This window comes from Denticeps clupeoides, chromosome 10 (assembly GCF_900700375.1).
Source record: "Denticeps clupeoides chromosome 10, fDenClu1.1, whole genome shotgun sequence".
Classification (NCBI taxonomy): domain Eukaryota; kingdom Metazoa; phylum Chordata; class Actinopteri; order Clupeiformes; family Denticipitidae; genus Denticeps; species Denticeps clupeoides.
In genome coordinates this window covers 17,221,655-17,240,644 of record NC_041716.1, presented here as the reverse complement: position 1 = coordinate 17,240,644, position 18,990 = coordinate 17,221,655, and positions in this window count along the sequence as shown.

The following is an 18,990-nucleotide window of genomic DNA, read 5'->3' as shown; positions in this document are numbered from 1 at the left end:
TTATTAAATGGCGTGTTCCTCTATGGTTCAACTGTGGGATTTTGACTGCAGGGGGGCCTAAATCCCTCCCATTCCTCTATTAATCCTGTTAATGGGCCCTCAGTGGGGGTGTAATTGGATTTTGGTATTTCCTTTCTGGAGCAGAATAAAGACAGAACATAGCAGGGGAGGCATCTGAACATGGGATTAGACAAGAGATCATACAATATAAGAACTCTTGCTTTCACTGGGTTGAAAGGGGCACATTATACTTTAGCGAGAAGAACATTTTAAATAAAAAAAACTGTCACAGGTAATTTATGCATTCAATTATATTGCATATATTTTCCCCCTCCTCACACTCAAGGGTTTAGAAGTTGTTTCTTTGTCCTTGATGAATCTCCATTCTGGTGTGGCTGTAAAGAACTTCCGAAAGCCTTTATTTCCAAAAATGTAATCTCCATGGTGAACAACAGAAACGTGATGGTATCTGTGGATGGTGGCCACCATCAAGGGATCAAACGACCCCGCTCTGACAGCCTATTTTTAAATACGTCCATATGAATCCTCCTCTGAGCTCAAACCAGGCCATTTAAAGAAAGAACTTTGGGGAAATTAGTTTTTTTTTCCCATCAATAATCTGAAACCAGAACCTGCACATAAATTACTGCCACTAAGGTCCAAGGTGGAAAATTGAGATGCATTGTTATCTGCCTGAGTGATCGCAAACGCAGTTAGTGGAAAAAAATGACTGTGGTCCAAGGACGGTATCTAAATACTCAATTGTGATGGCAACTGACATGCCTCATGAATGCAGTCAACACATATATTTAACAAACACAGCAGGGACATGTTGCGGGTTGATTCCACTAGAATTTGGTGGACTTTTAAACAATGGTGACATTTAATTAATATTTTAATTAAAAGAAGGACATCGCACTTAAATAACAAATCGATTGCCTCAGAATTTTTATCTAGTTTTAGAAACATTGTGTTCTGATTAAATCTTATTTTTTTTAGAAATCGAAAAGAGGGACCACAACCAAGCAAAATAATTTGCCTATATAGAATCAGGGGTGGTATAGGCTGTGAAGTTAAACACAGGAAACTAAGGGGTTTTGCCCACAATTCACTGGGACTTTGATTTGAAAGGGTTGGATTTGACAAGGGTGAACATGGTCATAAAAAGAAAGCAAAGAGTCGAACAAAAATGGTGGGCCTGTTTTTTGCACCCTTCAAAAGAACTGGTAGTATTTTTTTATGTGCACAGCTTGACAGCGTGGCGATATTGACTTTAGAAGTTATGACTCCATTCCTTGTTTTGAAAGGTATGGCGTCTCTTTTGTTGAGGGTAGCAATTGGTAGGAAATAAAACTCTAACATATCAGCCAAGAAAAACCGGGCTTGGTGACACAATATGCTATTTCATGTTTATTTGCTGCTTTTCATTTATATAAAAATTGCCATGCCGTCTCCGACGGCACATACGTTTCAGTGAGTGCTCCAACATACTGCGATGTCCAGACTGTAATTTCACAATTAAGTATTCGTGATTAGGCATTACAAGTTATATATAACATTACATTACAAGTTATATACATCAATCTAAACTGTATTTTAGGCAATACTTGTATTCTTTACTGGCTGTAGCAATAGAACACTAGAGGGTGCACAGAATAAATGAATTTGGTTAATTTAAGTTTTTTAAGAAATTTAAAAAATATATGCACATAAGGCAAAAGCAGGTCAGTTTCCTTGGATGATAACTGATCTGCTTTCCCAGGTTACTACACCATTACACTATTACATCATAGACAGCAATTCATCATAGATTATGTGCTGAAGCTTCTCTTCTGCTGTTGGGATGGCAAAATGGACTTGGACATGCCTATAAAACAGATGACTTGTAGCAGTACAAAGGGTGCACGCACTCACAACAGAAACGTATAGTGCAGAGGGTTCAAATCAGGGTTTAAAATATTCTTTAGATCTTCAAAACGAAGCCCAAAGATTTGTTTCGTGAGACAAATCGATGCATTTTTTTGTGAATGGTTCACCACCTGCACCACAGACCGCTGAAGGACTCTGACACACAAAGATAAATGATCTCTGTCGCAGATGAAGGTCACGCCTGTCCCGCTCCTGTCCCTGGGCGTCATGTTTTCATGTTTTGACGTCCATCGATTTCCTGTCAGGTTTTGGAGCTGCGGCTCACGCTGCACATCATGAATATTTCACAGCGCCCTTCCAAGGCCTGCTTTGATGCAATTTTTTTTACCTAACTCCAGTCCCAGGTAACACTTTCAGCTCCTTTGATCTATTTCACCCTAATCCCTGTATGGGTTTATTAGGTGAAGTAAATGGGGAATATTTGCTATGCCTGCTTTAGGATTGCAGCAAATTTTTGGCACTTAAACTGAATTTAAGAGTGTAAATAATTAAATATCCTCAAAGGATTTTTTGGGGGGTTGGTAGGATGAAACTTTTTCAGAGTGCTTGGCTTTTGCAAAATTTATTGTGGTGAGTTTAAGGATTTTTGTGATACATATGGAAAAAAAATAGTCTGACACTGAACTTTATGAATATTTTAGTATTTACAGTTTTCTGATAGACCAACATCCCACTACCTTCTATTTGTCTTGTGCACGGACTTGTGCATGACATCCCACACATTCCACACAATTAAATAGCAATTTGGACAGTACACCACATTAGCACTACATTTATTGGACCAGACAATCTGTGGTCTCTATGCACACCAGTGAGTCTTGACCACCCATGACGTTGATGCTGGTCTAGTGGTTTTCCATCCTTGGACCGCTTTTGGTAGGTTCTGACCACTGGACAAATTGTTCCTGTATTGTGTTCTCTGCATTGGCTCGACTAAGAATTTTCTTCTCCCTTATAATGATTTGTATGGTCCAGCATATTTTAGTAACCTCCTAGTCCCCATAACTCACCATGATCCCTTCGTTTTTTGGGAGAAGGCTTAATTGCAGTCACTGCTGGAAACAAATCTTTTGCTTATAGAGCCCTGAACATCCTACCAAAGAATATTTGGGCATCGAACACCATTTCAATGGGTAAATCTAAGCTAAAAACCCGCTTTTACAGTCAAGCTTTTAACAAACACTCCATTAGTGTCAGCGGGTCAGACGGAGGCATCATTGAGGAATGATGGTTGTGAGGCTGGTGAACCCAATCATGCAGCAGTGCGAAGAGGAAGGCAAGTCTCGCTATTGTCATGGTAACCCAGATACACTGATAAGCAGAGCGCCTACCAGTGCTCATGTTCGGTGCGACTCGCTTTGTGTGAAACATACTCAGTATTACTCTTACTTTGTGTTGAATCATGGGTGATGGGTTAAATGCAGAGGACTGTGTATCACATGTGCTGCTGTGTATCACATGTGACAATCATTTCACTTTCACTTTACTTTCACTTTACATCACATTACATAACTGGACTACAGTAGTCTTTCTATGCCAGCATGTCCAGTAGGTATCTCACAGGACACGAACAACCCAGGGTAATCCAGTGCTGACCAGAGGAGGATGGGTTCCCCTTTCTAAGTCTGTCAAGGTTTTTTTTTCTCCATTTTCTCTGTTTAGTGAGCTTTTTCTAGCCACTGTTGCCTGCTACGGGATTTGAGCAAAAGTTCTGTATAAACCAAAATTGATCAATTGTTTCACTGCCCATGGTCATAATATAATGGCTCACAGATGTGTTAAGTCAGAAACTGTTTTTCTGCTGTAAATTGTCCTTAGGTGTGAATGTGTGAGCTTATGGTGTGTTTCACCTTGGGTGAGTCCCTGCCCTGTGGCCAGTGTCTATTAGTTTACAATGTGGTGATCGTCAGGTTGAATATTGGGTGTTGATACTGGAGAGGAAAAAATGAACACCAATGGAAGATGGACAAAGCCCCATCTCATATGTTAATCTGGTTAAATTCAGTTTGGTGATGACAACAGTTTTAATAATCAGAATCAGAATCAGAATCGTATTTATTGGCCAAGTAAGTGCAAGCACGTACAAGGAATTTGATTCCGGTACATGGTGTCTCTCAAGTACAATGTAGGAAAAAAACAACAACAATGTTTTAAAGTACAATTTCTAAAATGTTTTATGATTCTGTGTGTTTTGTGGGGGCGGGGTGCCAGAGGGGGTGTTCACATAGGGCACCTAACAGGCTTTGACCACCCCTGATTCGGATGGCCTTATTTCGGATGGGCACCCACTAGGCAGTAGCGGGAAAGGAAAAGGATCGGTAATCAGAAGGTTGCTGGTTCGAAACTGAACTGTCAAGGTGCAAAACCGAGGTGCCACAGTGTTCTTGTGTGTGTCATCGGAATCTAAGGCAGGAACACTCCCTTTGTTAATACTTGGGTTCAGGCATGAATCTGGAAGGGTTAAATGAATGTGTAGACAACGTTCTGTGTTAATGGCCTTGAAAGAATAATTAAGGAGCATGTGAGAAGGTCATATGTTCTGACAGTGGAGTAATCTATTCATTAGCGCAATACACAAACAACAGTTAACTCTTAATTCTGAATGAATAATAGGTTGTATTTTGGCTTTATTACAATATAATGACGGTATTCACAGCGGTGTGGTTACGATCTTTAGGCTATTTATTGAAGTATGTCTCTGCCCTCAACCTGCTGGTTTATTAACTGTAAAAATGCACCGTGGCAAGATCTGTTCTGTTCAACGACCTCCCTGCAGATCAGAACACACACACTCAATTAACTGGGGGCATTTGTGCTGAATGGCACGCACCTTCGCCACAGTGCCTCAGTCGGAAGCGCTCGTTACCCTCTCTGCCCACAGTATGCCTGCTGAGTGCCGGCGGTGATTTATCCCCAACCTGCTCTCAGGCTGTAGACCAGTTGAACTGGATGCTTGTGTGTCTTCAGTTGCTGTAGTTTCCCATGGCCTTGAAATGATGAGGTCTCAGCGATCCTGTCATCTATATCACAGACGGCCTCTTAAACCTTCAAGGAAGTGTTAGTGGGCTGAGACTCCCAGTTTATGCTGTTTCTACAGTGAAGGTGCGATAATGAAATTGCTACCTGGTTTATACGCCATCAGTTAAGGGCAGCATATTACCAGTAACAAGGGCAGAGTAAGAAACAATAAAATACCATTCTCTTCTCTCCTACTCCAAATAAACTTTAATTAGAGCATTTGCAGAAGAGAAAGTCAATATGGTTTCTGGAACAATGGCAGTGATGACTCTCCCTTTCTTTGTGCTACACAAGCTGTAACAGTTTCATCCATTAAATAAACTGGATGAAATGCAGGCTTGACCATAGAGTAACTCAGTGTCGCCTCTTGAGGTACACACTTGTATTCAAAGATAGGGTGGCTGGGTTTAGCATGATAACTTTAGTACAACCCAGTACATAAACTTCAGAAATCTCTGAAAACTAGTATTTTTTTACATCCTGATGATTGAGATTTTTAGATTAACAGAGTTAACTAAAATCATAGACACTGCACATGGAGTTATTGAATAATAATATGTCTTTGACATATATTTGACATACAATGTTAGGGTTTAGGGTTTCATATCTGTTTCACTGGATTCTACATAGCTCAAAACATAAAAGGAACACAAAAATAAGACATCTAAGATTTGAATGAATGTAATATTTTCACTAAATACATTTTCTTTACATAGTTTAATGTGCTAACAACAAAATCACACAGATTATCAAATTTATCAACCCATGGAGGTCTGGATTTGTAGTCACACTAAAAATTAAAGTGGAAAATCAAACTACAGACTGATTCAACTTTGATGTAATGTCCATAAAACAAGTCAAAATTAGGCTCAGTAGTGTGTTTGACCTCCACGTGCCTGTATGACCTCCCTGCAATGCCTGGACATGCTCCTGATGAGGTGGCATCTGTGGTACAACATGGCGTTGGTGGATGGAGCGAGACATGATGTCCCAGATGTGCTCAGTGGGATTCAGGTCTGGGTAATGCACGGGGCATCCATAGCATCAATGGCTTCATCTTGCAGGAACTGCGGAAACACTCCAGCCACATGAGGTCTAGCATTGTTTTGCATTAGGAGGAACCCAGGGTCCCAGCATATGCTCTGAGGAACTCATCTCAGTACCTAATGGCAGTCAGGCTACTTCTGGCAAGCACATGGAGGTCTGTGTGGCCCCCCCAAAGAAATGTCACCCCACACCATTACGGACCCACTGCCAAAACGGTCATGCTGCAGGATGTTGCAGGCAGCAGAATGTTCTCTACAGCATCCAGACTCTGTGACGTCTGTCACATGTGCTCAGTGTGAACCTGCTTTCAACTGTGAAGAGCACAGGACACCAGCAGCAAATTAGCCAATCTGTTGTCCTCTGGCAAATGCCAAACATTCTGCACGGTGTTGGGATGTAAGCACAACCCCCACAACCCTCATGGAGTCTGTTTCTGACCTTTTGAGCAGACAGATAAACACTGGTGACGTGCTGAAGGTCAGTTTGCCGGACTCTGGCAGCGCTCCTCCTGTTCCTCCTTAAACAAAGGCAGAGGTGGCGTCCTGCTGCTGGGTTATTGTCCTTCTACGGCCTCCTCCATGTCTCCTGATGTACTGGCCTGTCTCCTGTTAGCACCTGCACGATCTGGACACTACGCTGACAGACACAGCAAACCATCTTGCCACAGCTTGCATTGATGTGCCATCCTGGATGAGCTGCACCACCTGAGCCACTTGTGTGGGTTGTAGACTCCGTCTCCTGCTCCCACTAGAGTGAAAGCTCTGGCAGCATTCCAAAGTGACCAAAACATCAGCCAGAAAGCAGAGGAACTGAGAAGTGGTCTGTGGTGACCACCTGCAGGACCACGCCTTTATTGGGGACATCTTGCTAATTGCCTGTTATTTCCACCTGTCGTCTATTCCATTTGCACAACAGCATGTCAAATTGATTGTCAATCAGTGTTGCTTCCTAAGTGGACAAGTGTGATTGACTTGAAGTTACATTCTGTTGTTTAAGTGTTTCCTTTTTTGAGAAGTGTATAAAATTTGATCTGTTATTGTGGTGTGTTTTTGCACAAAATATTAGTTTTAAGTTACAGATCGTGACTCTCAAAGCTGAATCAAGGTCTGTTCCAAACATGTACCTCTGTCAAGGCAGAACCAGTTAGGTCTTGTGGTGGAATTTTGGAATTTTGTCTCTGGAATTGTTGACTTTGGTAGAGTTGGGAAAGCAGAAGGAGGAGTCGGTTGGTTTGGTAATACCTCAGAGTCCAAGTTAATTATTCTTTCATACCTTTTGCGGGTGTGGTGGGAAATCTCTCAGATCCACCCACACTGTTCCCTTTTCATTGTTTCTTTTCATGAAGGGGAACCAAGGAATGTGAGTCAGGTACAGATGGCTGATGGTTTCAAGAATAAACCACAGTGAGGAACCAAACAGTCAGGCAAAAAGACAGCAATTTTCAGTACAAAATTGCAGTACAAAAAACACAGCAATTTTCAGTGCAAAATTGCATTTTATTACCTAAACAAAAAACATACCACAGAGCCAACACATACAACACATATCTAGGCCCATAAAAGAGGTCAACCAAATGCCATAAAAATGTATAAGACATCAACCAAACATAACCAACGTACCACACAAAGAGACAAAGGAAAGTGGCATGGCCAAACCAAATACCACAACAAGTGGAAAACAATATACACCAATGACAAAATACAAAAATATATTACCCCTTGGAATTCGGGAAAAATGGTATGGATGAAAAAGGCACCTTCTGGATTTAGGCTGCCTCAGTCCCCAGTCCCAGCTTTTCCCAGCAACATCCTGTTGCTGCACCACTCATACATGCACACACACCTGCACTCAAAGACTGAGCACCTCATCTTAGGCCACACCCACTTCATGAACCATTCCTGTGCACCTCCTGATCACCCCCCTTTAAAATTCCTGTGCACCAGCTAGTGTGTGTCTGAACTTCACAAGACTGGTAATGTTGAGTTTTTCCCCTTTTAGTTACCATTAATTGAAAATAAAGTTTTTTTTGACATGCTGCACCTGGATCCCATGCTTTGTCTTAGATTACTTTTGTATATGTAATATAATAACATGGACAGCATTTGGAAGGTATTAGGCAAAAATACAGTAATTCAGGATCATTTGTCTACATACATACACAGATCAGCCTTAATCATCATAAGCATAAGCAAAGGTTCCTCTGGTATCTGGCGCCAAGCAGTCAGTTGTAGATTCTTTAAGTTCTGCACTTTGTAAGTCCATGGGCTAGACTTGTTTTCCAAAACATCTCACAGATGATCAGTTGGACTGAAATCTGGAGAATTTGGAGGCCTTGTCAATGCCCCAGACTCATTGTATTCCTCAGACCACTCTTAAATCATTTTGCAGGGGGGCATTTTTCCAGATGTGTTTTTTTTCCAACTGCCTACGGACACAAATATACTGAGCTGGAAATTTGTTAGAGAGCTGTCATCTGATCTTACATCCAGTTAGATTGTCTGGGTTGTTCTGTTCACCACTGTGATTCTGACTGATGGATTACTGAATGTGACATCACTAGAGTACAACACTAAGCAAGGTTGCTGGACCAACCTGTCCAGAATGTTAATAATCTTAAAATGTTTTTTTTATGTTTAAGCACAACTGTTCTGGTGCTTTCTTGGTGAGTACGGCCTACACTCTTTTTCAGCCTTGTCTGTCTGATCCTCACCCAGAGCTCATTTCACAATGTGGCCTCAAAGGTCTGACTCTCTTCTGTAGGATTACTTGCACTTAGAGACCAATTAGGACTTCATTACGCCATCTTCCCATTGGAAACACAGACTCTTTAATGAATACACTTAAGGTTTATAGAGTTGCCTTATTAGAGGTTTTCTGAAGTTTTGGAATGTCAGTGCACTGGCTAGTTCCAGCTCCTGCTGACATTCCCATGTTCTTTTCTGACACTATGGGCCCTCTGTGTCCAACTCTGAGAAGCTTCTAAAGGGTGAGAAGCCCCTTTGTCTGTAGTCTGCACTAGCATCTGGTAAATGTCTGCTGTCAGGACCAGACACCAAACCCAAGAAACAGCAACGTACACACAAACAGATGTATTTATATAGTTCTGAGAACCATTGTATAACTCTAATAAATTTGATTAATACTGAACAACCTCTGTGCATTAACACACACACATGCTACATCAAACGGTTTCAACAACTCTGACAGGTTAAAAAACAGCCATACAGACACACACCACTGAAACAAGCAGTGAAACCACAGTAATAAACTCTCCTTTCAGAGAAGGGGACATCGGCAGAGTTGGCTGCAGTAAACTGGCCTGTGTGAGGAGGGGAGTGTTTAAATATAACACACACACACACACACACACCACAGTACAGTCAGCAGCCAACAGCTACTGTAAAACATTTGGTGATTTGACAAGCCAACACATACTTCTAGATTCCCCCTCCCTGCAGCAACATTAGTCTGTATAAACACATTTATACACACACAGAAAAATATAAACTTAATTAATATTTTTTATACAGTTTTCAACAGCCCTGTTATGGAAAGAAATAAATTAAATCATGGGATTGGTCAGACCACTGAGGACTGACAAATCTTTCTCGCTCCAGTAAACGAAGGACGCTTGTATGGGCCGCATCTGAAGTATCCTCCAAATTGGAAATTCCTTGATTGCCTACTTATGTCACATGCTGTCTTGAGATGAATCTTCCAAAGGACCAACGCACCAGTCCCCCACAGGTATTGTAACATTACTCGTGATTATTTCATTGTCTGTGTATTCAAATATTTAATTTGAATACACAAATGGTAGTGGTAGTGGCCTAGTGGGTAACACAGTCGCCTATGAACCAGAGGACCCAGGTTTGAATCCCACTTACTACCATTGTGTCCCTGAGCAAGACACTTAACCCTAAGTTGCTCCAGAGGGGGACTGTCCCTGTAACTACTGATTGTAAGTTGCTCTGGATAAGGGCGTCTGATAAATGCTGTAAATGTAAATGTATTTGTCAAAAGTCTTTACTTTTTTTTACTTCTTTGTGAACAAGTGGTTTTGGTGTTTCTTTCTTTTGGTCTTGCTATTTGCGGATGACAGATAATTGTAATTTTTTGAACAGCATGCCAATTTCTGACAGCTCTGGTGGTGGATTTTGCACATTAAAGAAAAAGATCAAAGGTCTGGAAGTGACCTTGCTGGCTCTCTAATGCCATTGTAATCACAGCTTCTACATGCAGCAATGTCTGTGGTCCACCCTTCAAGTGACACACTGGCACCTAAAACGAATTGTAAGATTGTATTTAATAGAGTTGTTTATTTGCCATGCAAAAAAGTTTCAGAATAGATATGATGGATAGATAGATATGACTCCCTGAGTCACAATGTGACATTGGAGGTTGTGTTGGCAAGAAATCTGCAAAAGACACTATATTTTGACCCATGTACTATTTTTAAGGAAAGGAAATGATACATATCCCTTTTTAATGTTACAGATGGGGTAGGAGACAGACACATGACTTTAACATGGTGTTAAAAATGCCCTCTCATCTGCAGTGTTTCCCAGCAGGCCAGCTGTTATCCCCTCGCCGCTGAGCTCCTATTCAGTGGGGTGTGGCGCTTTCATCAGTTCTCTACTTGGCTAATGTATTCCACAGCAATAATTTAATATGACTGTATTCCACATACACGTGCCATGTTGGAGGATTGTGTTGACTCATTTCATTGGGTCATTTTTGGGTCAGAGGTCACTACATACTCACTTATTCTGATGAGGTCACCGCTTGTATGAGTGTAACATCCCACAATGGTAGTGAGAAGCATTCTCTGTGGATTTGGCCGGGTTCCTTTTTGACTGGGATGAATACCATTTTGTGATGGAAAGAGTGAGCAAATGAGGGTGAAGTGCAGGATTCTGAGAAAGGATCCATAGCAATGGGATTTTCTGGTTGATTATGATTTTGGCTCTCAGTATCAGTGTATAATTATTTAAATTGAATGACGATACTGTATGATGATTGTAGTCAAAATGTCCTATATGATACAGACTACTTTCCAGTGCAGGATTTCCAGTAGAGCATTACTCTCAATGTTGTCTGATATCTCTGGGTTTTAATGGGGAATGGATGTAAGCACTGCAGCATAAATGATGGGTTTGTTTCCATCAGTTTACATTGTGTGACCAATTGAATAGATATACTTGCTGTTGCCGATAAAAGACTCCTGTCATGAGTCACTAAATAATTAAATACTGTGAATGTGAAGAAAATGTTGTTATTAAAAGAATACACCCTCTGGCCAGCCCCCTCTCTGTCTCGCTCTCTTTTTATACCTATACACATACACACACACACACACAAACACATATGTACAAACAAATGTACAAAAATTGAGAGCCTTCCAATTGCGGGCCACCACTGCCTCTAATTGGAGTTCAGCTTTGGAAAAAGCAGTGACATGATTTGGAAAGCCACACCCCTGTCTATATAATGTTCCAATGTTCACAGTTCATGTCAAAGCACAAATCAAGCAAGAAGTCAAAAGGAATTCTCTGTATGTCTCGAAGCACAAAGGTTCCAAAGAGCATAGTTCAAAACCACCACAATTCTTTCTAGAGCCGGACACATAAACTCAGTGATCAGGGGTAAAGGGCCTTAATCAGGGAGGTGACCAAAAACCCATTGGTCACTCTGCCAGAGCTCCAGATGTCCTCTGTGGACAGAAGAGAACCTTCTAGAAGGACAACCATCTCTGCAGCAATCCACCAATCAGTCCTGTTTTGTAGAGTGGCCAGACAGATACCACTCCGTAAAAAGAACATGGCAGTTTACCAAAAGTCCAAGAGTTTGCCAAAAGTCACCTGAAGGAAACCAAATTCTCTGGTCTTTGTTATGAATGGCAGGCATCATGTTTGGTTGAAACCAGGCAGCACTCATCACCAGGCTAATACCATTCCAGTGGAGTATGGTGGCGGCAATGTACAGAGACATCCTGGATGAAAACCTGCAAGTGACTGTTCATCTTTCAGTAGGTGAATGTCCTTGAGTGGCCCAGCCACAGCCCAGACTTAAATCTGATTGAACATCTCTGGAGAGATCTTAAAATGGCTGCACAGACGCTTCCCATGCAACCTGATGGATCTTGGAATAGGCCAAAACTGACCAAGGATAGGTCAGTCTCAAAAAGACATGGGACTGTAATTGCTGCCAAAGTACTCTGCAAAGGCTGCGAATACTTATGTAGAAGTGATTTCTCAGTTTTTTTAATTTTTAATACATTTGCCAAAAACTCAAGTAGACTTTTTTATGTTGTCATTGTGACGTTTTAGGCTATCAGAAAAACTGATGTTAATAATAATTATTTTTAGCAAAGTAAAATACTTGGCTAAAAATGTACTTAAAAATGACAAATTATTGACATTAACGATTAATAGTAATGTGAGTAAATGTAATTTATTACTTTTCACCTGTGATAGAGACTGATGACCATCTGTTCTGTTTGACTGTGTGTGTATGTGCGTGTACCAGTTTTGTGTTTGTGTGTCATCCCCCACTTACTCTCTTCTCATCCCTCAGGTGGCAGTGCTGCAGACGAGAAGATCCCCAGGTTGGAGGTTCCCTGACCTGACAGCAACAGTCCAAGGCACGGTGGCCTGTCCAATGGATACCCCCAGGGATTGCGCTCCTCCAAAGTGTTTTTTGGTGGCCGCAGTCCAGGTTGGGCGTGGGTAAGAGATGGGGTTGGTCGCCCAGGTAGCCTGGGTTCAACTCCAGGGAATCTGGATGCCAGCGAGCCCTCAGGATGGCAGAGGGGGCCAGGTGGGAATTGCAAGAAGAGGGTCCTGCTCATCCCAACATATGCTGACTGGGCTGAGCTGAGAGGTGCACACAAAGCCCCCACACCTCCAGCAGAGACATGCAGGGAGAGGGTCTGCATGTCTCTTGCTCTGCTGGAGGCAGGGACATGCAGTGGCAGGGGCTACATGTGCCCAGAAGGTACTGCCCAGCGACATGGTACACGGTCACCGGAGGGTCCGGGACCGCCTCCCTGCATGACCACACCTGCTTTCAGATTACAGGTTGCCAAAGGGTCCAGGACCACTGCCATGCCAGACATGTTCAAGCTGTTTTGTAAAGAGAAGATGCTACACATGGAAAAATTTAAATGTTTGATTTGTTATCTGTGTTCTGTTGTGAATGAAATATTGGATGTAATTTGCAATGTGATTTTAGTGTTCATTAATTCAATTAAATTTTGGATGTAATATTAAAACCATTACATTTTCTTAATCTTTTTTTTTTAATCTATAAGGTGTTAGTAATGCAAGCATGTTGACGTAATACATTACCTTAGTTGACACACTGTGTGTGAATGAAAATTGGCTTAGTTTTCTTTAAATAATTAAAAACATACCACATTTTATGGTTTTATTAAGATGACTGGGATATGCCTTAAAAACACAGTATCAGCAAACAATAAAATGTCATTTTGATCCTGACATTTCTTGTGCATTTTTGTTGTGTCTGTGTCTCTCTGTGTGCATGTGTCTATTTAAATGGGTCAGAAGCGTTTGGTGACAAATTATCCTGAAAGGGGCTCAGCCATGTATGAAGGTCCACATGGAGAGAAAGGCTGGCTGAGTGAATGCTGTTAAAACAAACAGTTTCATTAATTAGGCTTGAGATGCAGTCAGATGGGCTTTTGCTGGTGGGCAGGGGGTCAGGGTAAAAAGGCCCCGTCAGTGTTTGAGTGCCGGGATCGTGCATTGGCTGAACTGTTAGGTGCCTCTTTCAGCTGTGTGGGAAAGCGTGGCTGCCCGGTGACCCCGTGCCAGCCCTGTCAGTTCGGCTGCAGTTCCCAGCCCATGAGCATAGAAGTCATGTCTGCAGAGGCACCCGGGCCAGAGGGCGTGCACACACACACACACACACACACACACACACACACACACACACACACTCTTATACACATATGTGTACACACTCTTCCACATTTGCTCACATTTATAACACCGACATTAGAGACATGTATGCCTTCAAATTATCCATGTTTACCAGCACACACTCACTCAGCACACATGCCTAGATACACACACATTAAGTTTTATGCCTTTTTAGGTGAAATATGATGAATATGATTGAATATATAAAGTTTTTAATGTAAATGTGTAACTGCCCAGGGGAGTTTAATGAATTCCCGAAACCTAACCTCAGTGACTGAAGGAAAATCAGGTTCTGATTCTTTTGGAAATCAGGTTCTGATTCTTTTGGATCAGAAAAATGTTCCAGTTTTTCTTAAATGTTTTTGTTACTGAGAACATTCGGTCCCCAGTTATGCAATAAAAATGAAGAACATGCACACAATGCTGCAGGAAAATGGCAAAAAAAAGGATAGCAGTGAGTGGCAGAAAGTGTCCCATGAGACGTCCCTATAACATGTCCTTTCCTCTCTTTATCTGTCGTGTGCTGTCCCTACATCCCTCCTGCACTCCCTCTCGCCGCTCCAGATTCATATTCTGAGTGCTGCTGTGTCTGGGATGAGACAAGCTCATTGTGCCCTATTTTGCCACAACAAGGTTATTCCATTAGCATGGGGCTGATGAATAAATAACCATGACAAAAGGTGCTTTTCGGAGGAGAAAGACGCATTAGCGCCGAGCTTCTGAAAGTGCGTCTCTGTTTTTGATGGCACATTTTGTTGTAGCTGATTCATAAAAGTGGCTGATGCTTCAAACCCTAGATTCTCAGCTTAAAACTGACCTCTTGAGAAGGAGTTCCAAAAGAGCTGCGGCGAGGTCTTGTTGAGAGATAATTGGTCATGGTAAGGGTTGGCTGAGCGATAAATTAAATTTTGAACCCTTGAAAAAAAAATAATTATGTAAGTGTATAATTCAAAGGTTGGTCATGTGACAAGTGACTTACAAAAACAGCATAGGGTTTGCCACAATCAAAATGTCTTGGTGTACAGTTAGAGCCAGAATAAACCATGCAGTGAAAAACACAAAATAATTTACTTTGCATATGGTTTTGTTATCAGCAGATACAAGATTCATAGTTCAGGAATGCTTGGCTAAAAGTTCAGATTGTTCGGTTCTGTGTAGTGCCAACTGAAATAACATAGAGGCGGATATTTTGGGTCATTATACCAAAAGATTTTGAAGATAAAGCTGTTCATGGGTTCTTTATAGCTACCAAAAGAACAAAAGACTCTTTTGTCAAACGTAGGATGACTATGTTGACAAGCGTATAAAAGAGGTGAGGTAAAGCTTTGTCGAATTGTGGGTCTGCTGCTATGCTTGTAGCATAGGAGAACATGCACATCAAAGTTCAAAACGTATTTTGGCTTCTGTTATGTGAATAACACTTGCTTTTTTCATTCCGTGCCAAGACTGTGCCATGCCTTTTAACCACTACTTGCAGGCATAAAAACATTTTTGAAATCTGTTTTTTAACCAATTCAAAGTGAAAGAGAGATCTTTGTGTATTTTATGATGTCATAAAAATGAATGATAAATGAACACATTCATGCTTAAAGGTTGTGGTTCAATCCAAATTTTGGCATATCTTTTATTTTGAATATATTCAGATTTCTTTGGTAGAACAATCATCATCTCCTTGATTTGAGTCGAACTTGAAGTATGCTTGACAGGAGTGAGGGGTATCAACCATGGAATTTAAAATCCAAAATGTCATTTAAGTCATTATCCTCCAACTGATTCATTTCCCAAATGCCACATCCATGACAGAAGAAGCTTCCCACATCATCCTTTCTATTTTTCAATTTGCAACAGTGTCCTTAATTTCATGGCATTTTCCAAAATGTCGATGCTCAAGCAGCTGCGGATTTCTGTGAACAGGACCAGTTCTGAACTCGCTTGACCCCAGATCCAGCCTCTCCATCCTCTCCCCCAAACACAGGCTCTCTGTGCAGCCCAGACCCGCTCTGGCCTTTATTTATTAGCTTGGCCTGGCGTGCGCTTTCAGCTTGAGTTATGAACAGCGGTGGTTGCTCCGCCGACTGCACAGCCGGGTATTTAATGAAGTGCTTTAGGTGGTTCTGGGAGACGAGGCCGTGTTCCTGACACAGAGGAGCACTTGCAGCAGAGGATGACAAACAGGCCTTTTTAACTAGGAAATATGATTCTGTTATAATGATGTGTAGATGTTATTACTGTTTACGGGCGTGTAAATAGTTTACGAAGTTAAGGGATGTCTTCGGGGAAGGTACTCCTCTGCGATTGTGTTAATATTGAGTGAACACCTGTACAGAAGAGGAACTCTCCCTCGCCTGCTTTATTCCTGTTTACATGACAATCTATTAAAATCATAACACAGTATTGATATGAGGATGGAGGGAAAAGCAGCAAGAAATTAAAAGAATGCATTTTCCTGTATTGTATCCAGGAGAGTGGGAAAAAAACTAATTTACAGTATCTTCTGTGTAGGAGAAACATGGGATGGGTACCATGCAACCCAATTATTCCCTCCAAGCTCTTCATTAAATTTAGTTGGAGAGTTGATATGGTTGGACGCTCAAGGAGCAGGCGTAGCCTGTATAGTGAGGACAGGGCATTTTCTCTCATGTCTTCACTTGTCTTCCAGACTCCACACCCACCTGTCTGCTGCCAAGGTGTTTCAGTGGAGTTGGACTGCAGCTCCCTGCTGGCTCATCGCACTTCTGCAGACTCCAGCCTGCTGTCTTCTGCTCCTAATTGCGCCCATGGAGCAGTACAGCAGTGTAATAGTGCAGAACCCTGTTGAGCTGTGGTCCTGAGCTTCCTGTGTGATGATGGGGTCTGAGAGATGGGCATGAGGAACAATCAGAGTCATCAGAGCCCAGAGCCTTAGCCTCTCAACTCCTTAGTATTTTTCTTCTCCTGCTTTTCCAGTCCAGGGGGCCTAAAACCGCTTAAAACAGGAACTATATAACATAAAATTACAGTCATTTGACAGATGCTTTTATCCACAACGACTTACAGACAAGGACTGACATTTAAGCTTCAGGGCAGTGGGAAACATAAGTGCTACTTATTTGAGAGTACATGACATTTCAAAGAAGAGCATACAAAGTTGAAGTTGCGTGGAAGTATAAATTTATGAGAGAAAGAGTTGTAGAAAGAGATTCATGAAGACAGAGAGAGATAGAGCTGCTCTGGTGGTGGCTGGTGTCATATTCTCCCACCTGGGAGCCGACCTGGTAAGAAATGACCTTCTGTATGTGGTCAAAAATACCAGGCCACATTCCGTGGAGGAACACAGTGGTCTGGCTGGAATTAATAGGAGCTTTGTAACAATGTACACTGTAAAAAACACTGTATGATCTTGATTGAATGATTGATTAGTCATCTGAATTGGTTGAAAACTCCTACAATGTCTGTCTTCATCTTTACTTAGAGATTGTCTCTGGATAGGATATGTGTCATAGGTCAGGAGCTAAACAACATGGACAAACAATAGAAAGAAATGTGCATGGCCATCGCGACCTCGGCCAGCCCTTTTGAGGCTTTGTAGGTGCATTGTGTCTAGTCTGTAATTGACATGTGAAAACGAATGGCCATTCACTTTAATGGAGGGAGGACTGTTTCTCGCCCCCTGGCTCTGCGCTGTGCAAATGAACACAGAGAACTTGGTGTGATTAGCTGTTTCCAGTAACATCCCAATTCATGAAGGTCACTGTGTGTTGAACTTTGTCTGCATCCTCTGGTGCCGTTGGGCATCCAATGAAAGAATTACTTATAGCTTAGTGAGTATCAAATGCTCTCACAAAGACAGAACACATGATATCACAGTGACGTAGAGTTAGGTTATCGCATAAGCTGCTAAAATAGTTATTGCTAAGAACCTCAAAATGAGCAAAAACAACTGTTCAACATCAAATTATGAGTCTATATGTGTGTGCACATCATACACATTACATGCACGCGTTATATTTCTAAGAATGTGTTGTTTACAAGACATGCAAATGTGCCTCATGATTTCTGTGTGTGTGTGTGTGTGTGTGTGCATGCCTCCTCTCTGTAGTCCCGTTTGTCTCAGGCAGTGGAGCATCTCTCATTATCCCCAAACACAAGCTGCCTTCTTCTCGGCCACTTCAGACAGTCCTGGCCCCTGTCATGAGGAGGCCATTACCCCTCAGCTCAGAGTTAAGTGATCACTCGGGGACACAGCAGCACAGAGAAGGGGCCCTTTGTCTCCTCCCATAATCTATTTTATATTCCACAGAGAGGCTTTTCTGCCTCTGCTGGATTAAGTGCTAAAGCTCTGGAGGATCTAGAAGAGCCCGAAGATGGGTGGAAAAGAAGGAGAGGCTTGTTTATGAGGCCGCGAATGTGTCCAGAAAGCCCATTCGCTTTCAGCCATTACAGTCTTCTTACACATGCAACACACTCTCAGGTCAGGAGTGTGTGTTGCATGTGATTGGCTGCTGGCAACATGGGATTGTGTCATTGATTGTTATTGATGAGGTGATACTTGCCCTCATCTCCCTGCTCTACTGAGGCTGATTGATTGCCCTTGGAAGGGAAACTAAATAAAAAGTAGACATTTCGGGCATATCAGGTGTGCAGTGAGATCGAGACAGAGAAACTGGCGACACTGGTCTACCAGTTAACGGTGAGCACGAGAGGTAAGGAATATCAATTCCTTTCGTCCAACTGAGGAAGAAGATTTTTTCTTTTCATGTGATGGGTAATATGATATTAAAAAAATACCAATAACATGTTATCATGATATCATAAAGAGCTGCAGGATCTGCTATTATATCAATTGAATGTGACACTGGAGACAATGTATGATGAATGTACTTATAGTGTCTTCCCACAACTGAAGTGAAAAAATATGTCTAAACTCGTATGGTCAGTGTTTCATTTTAAATCTTTACAACCACAATTCTTTTTGTGTGTGTATAGTCTTGAATTCTTGAGTTTGGTCTGGTTTCTTAAATTATGTGATGTTGTTATTGGTTATATATATTTTATATATTATAGATTAGCTTTT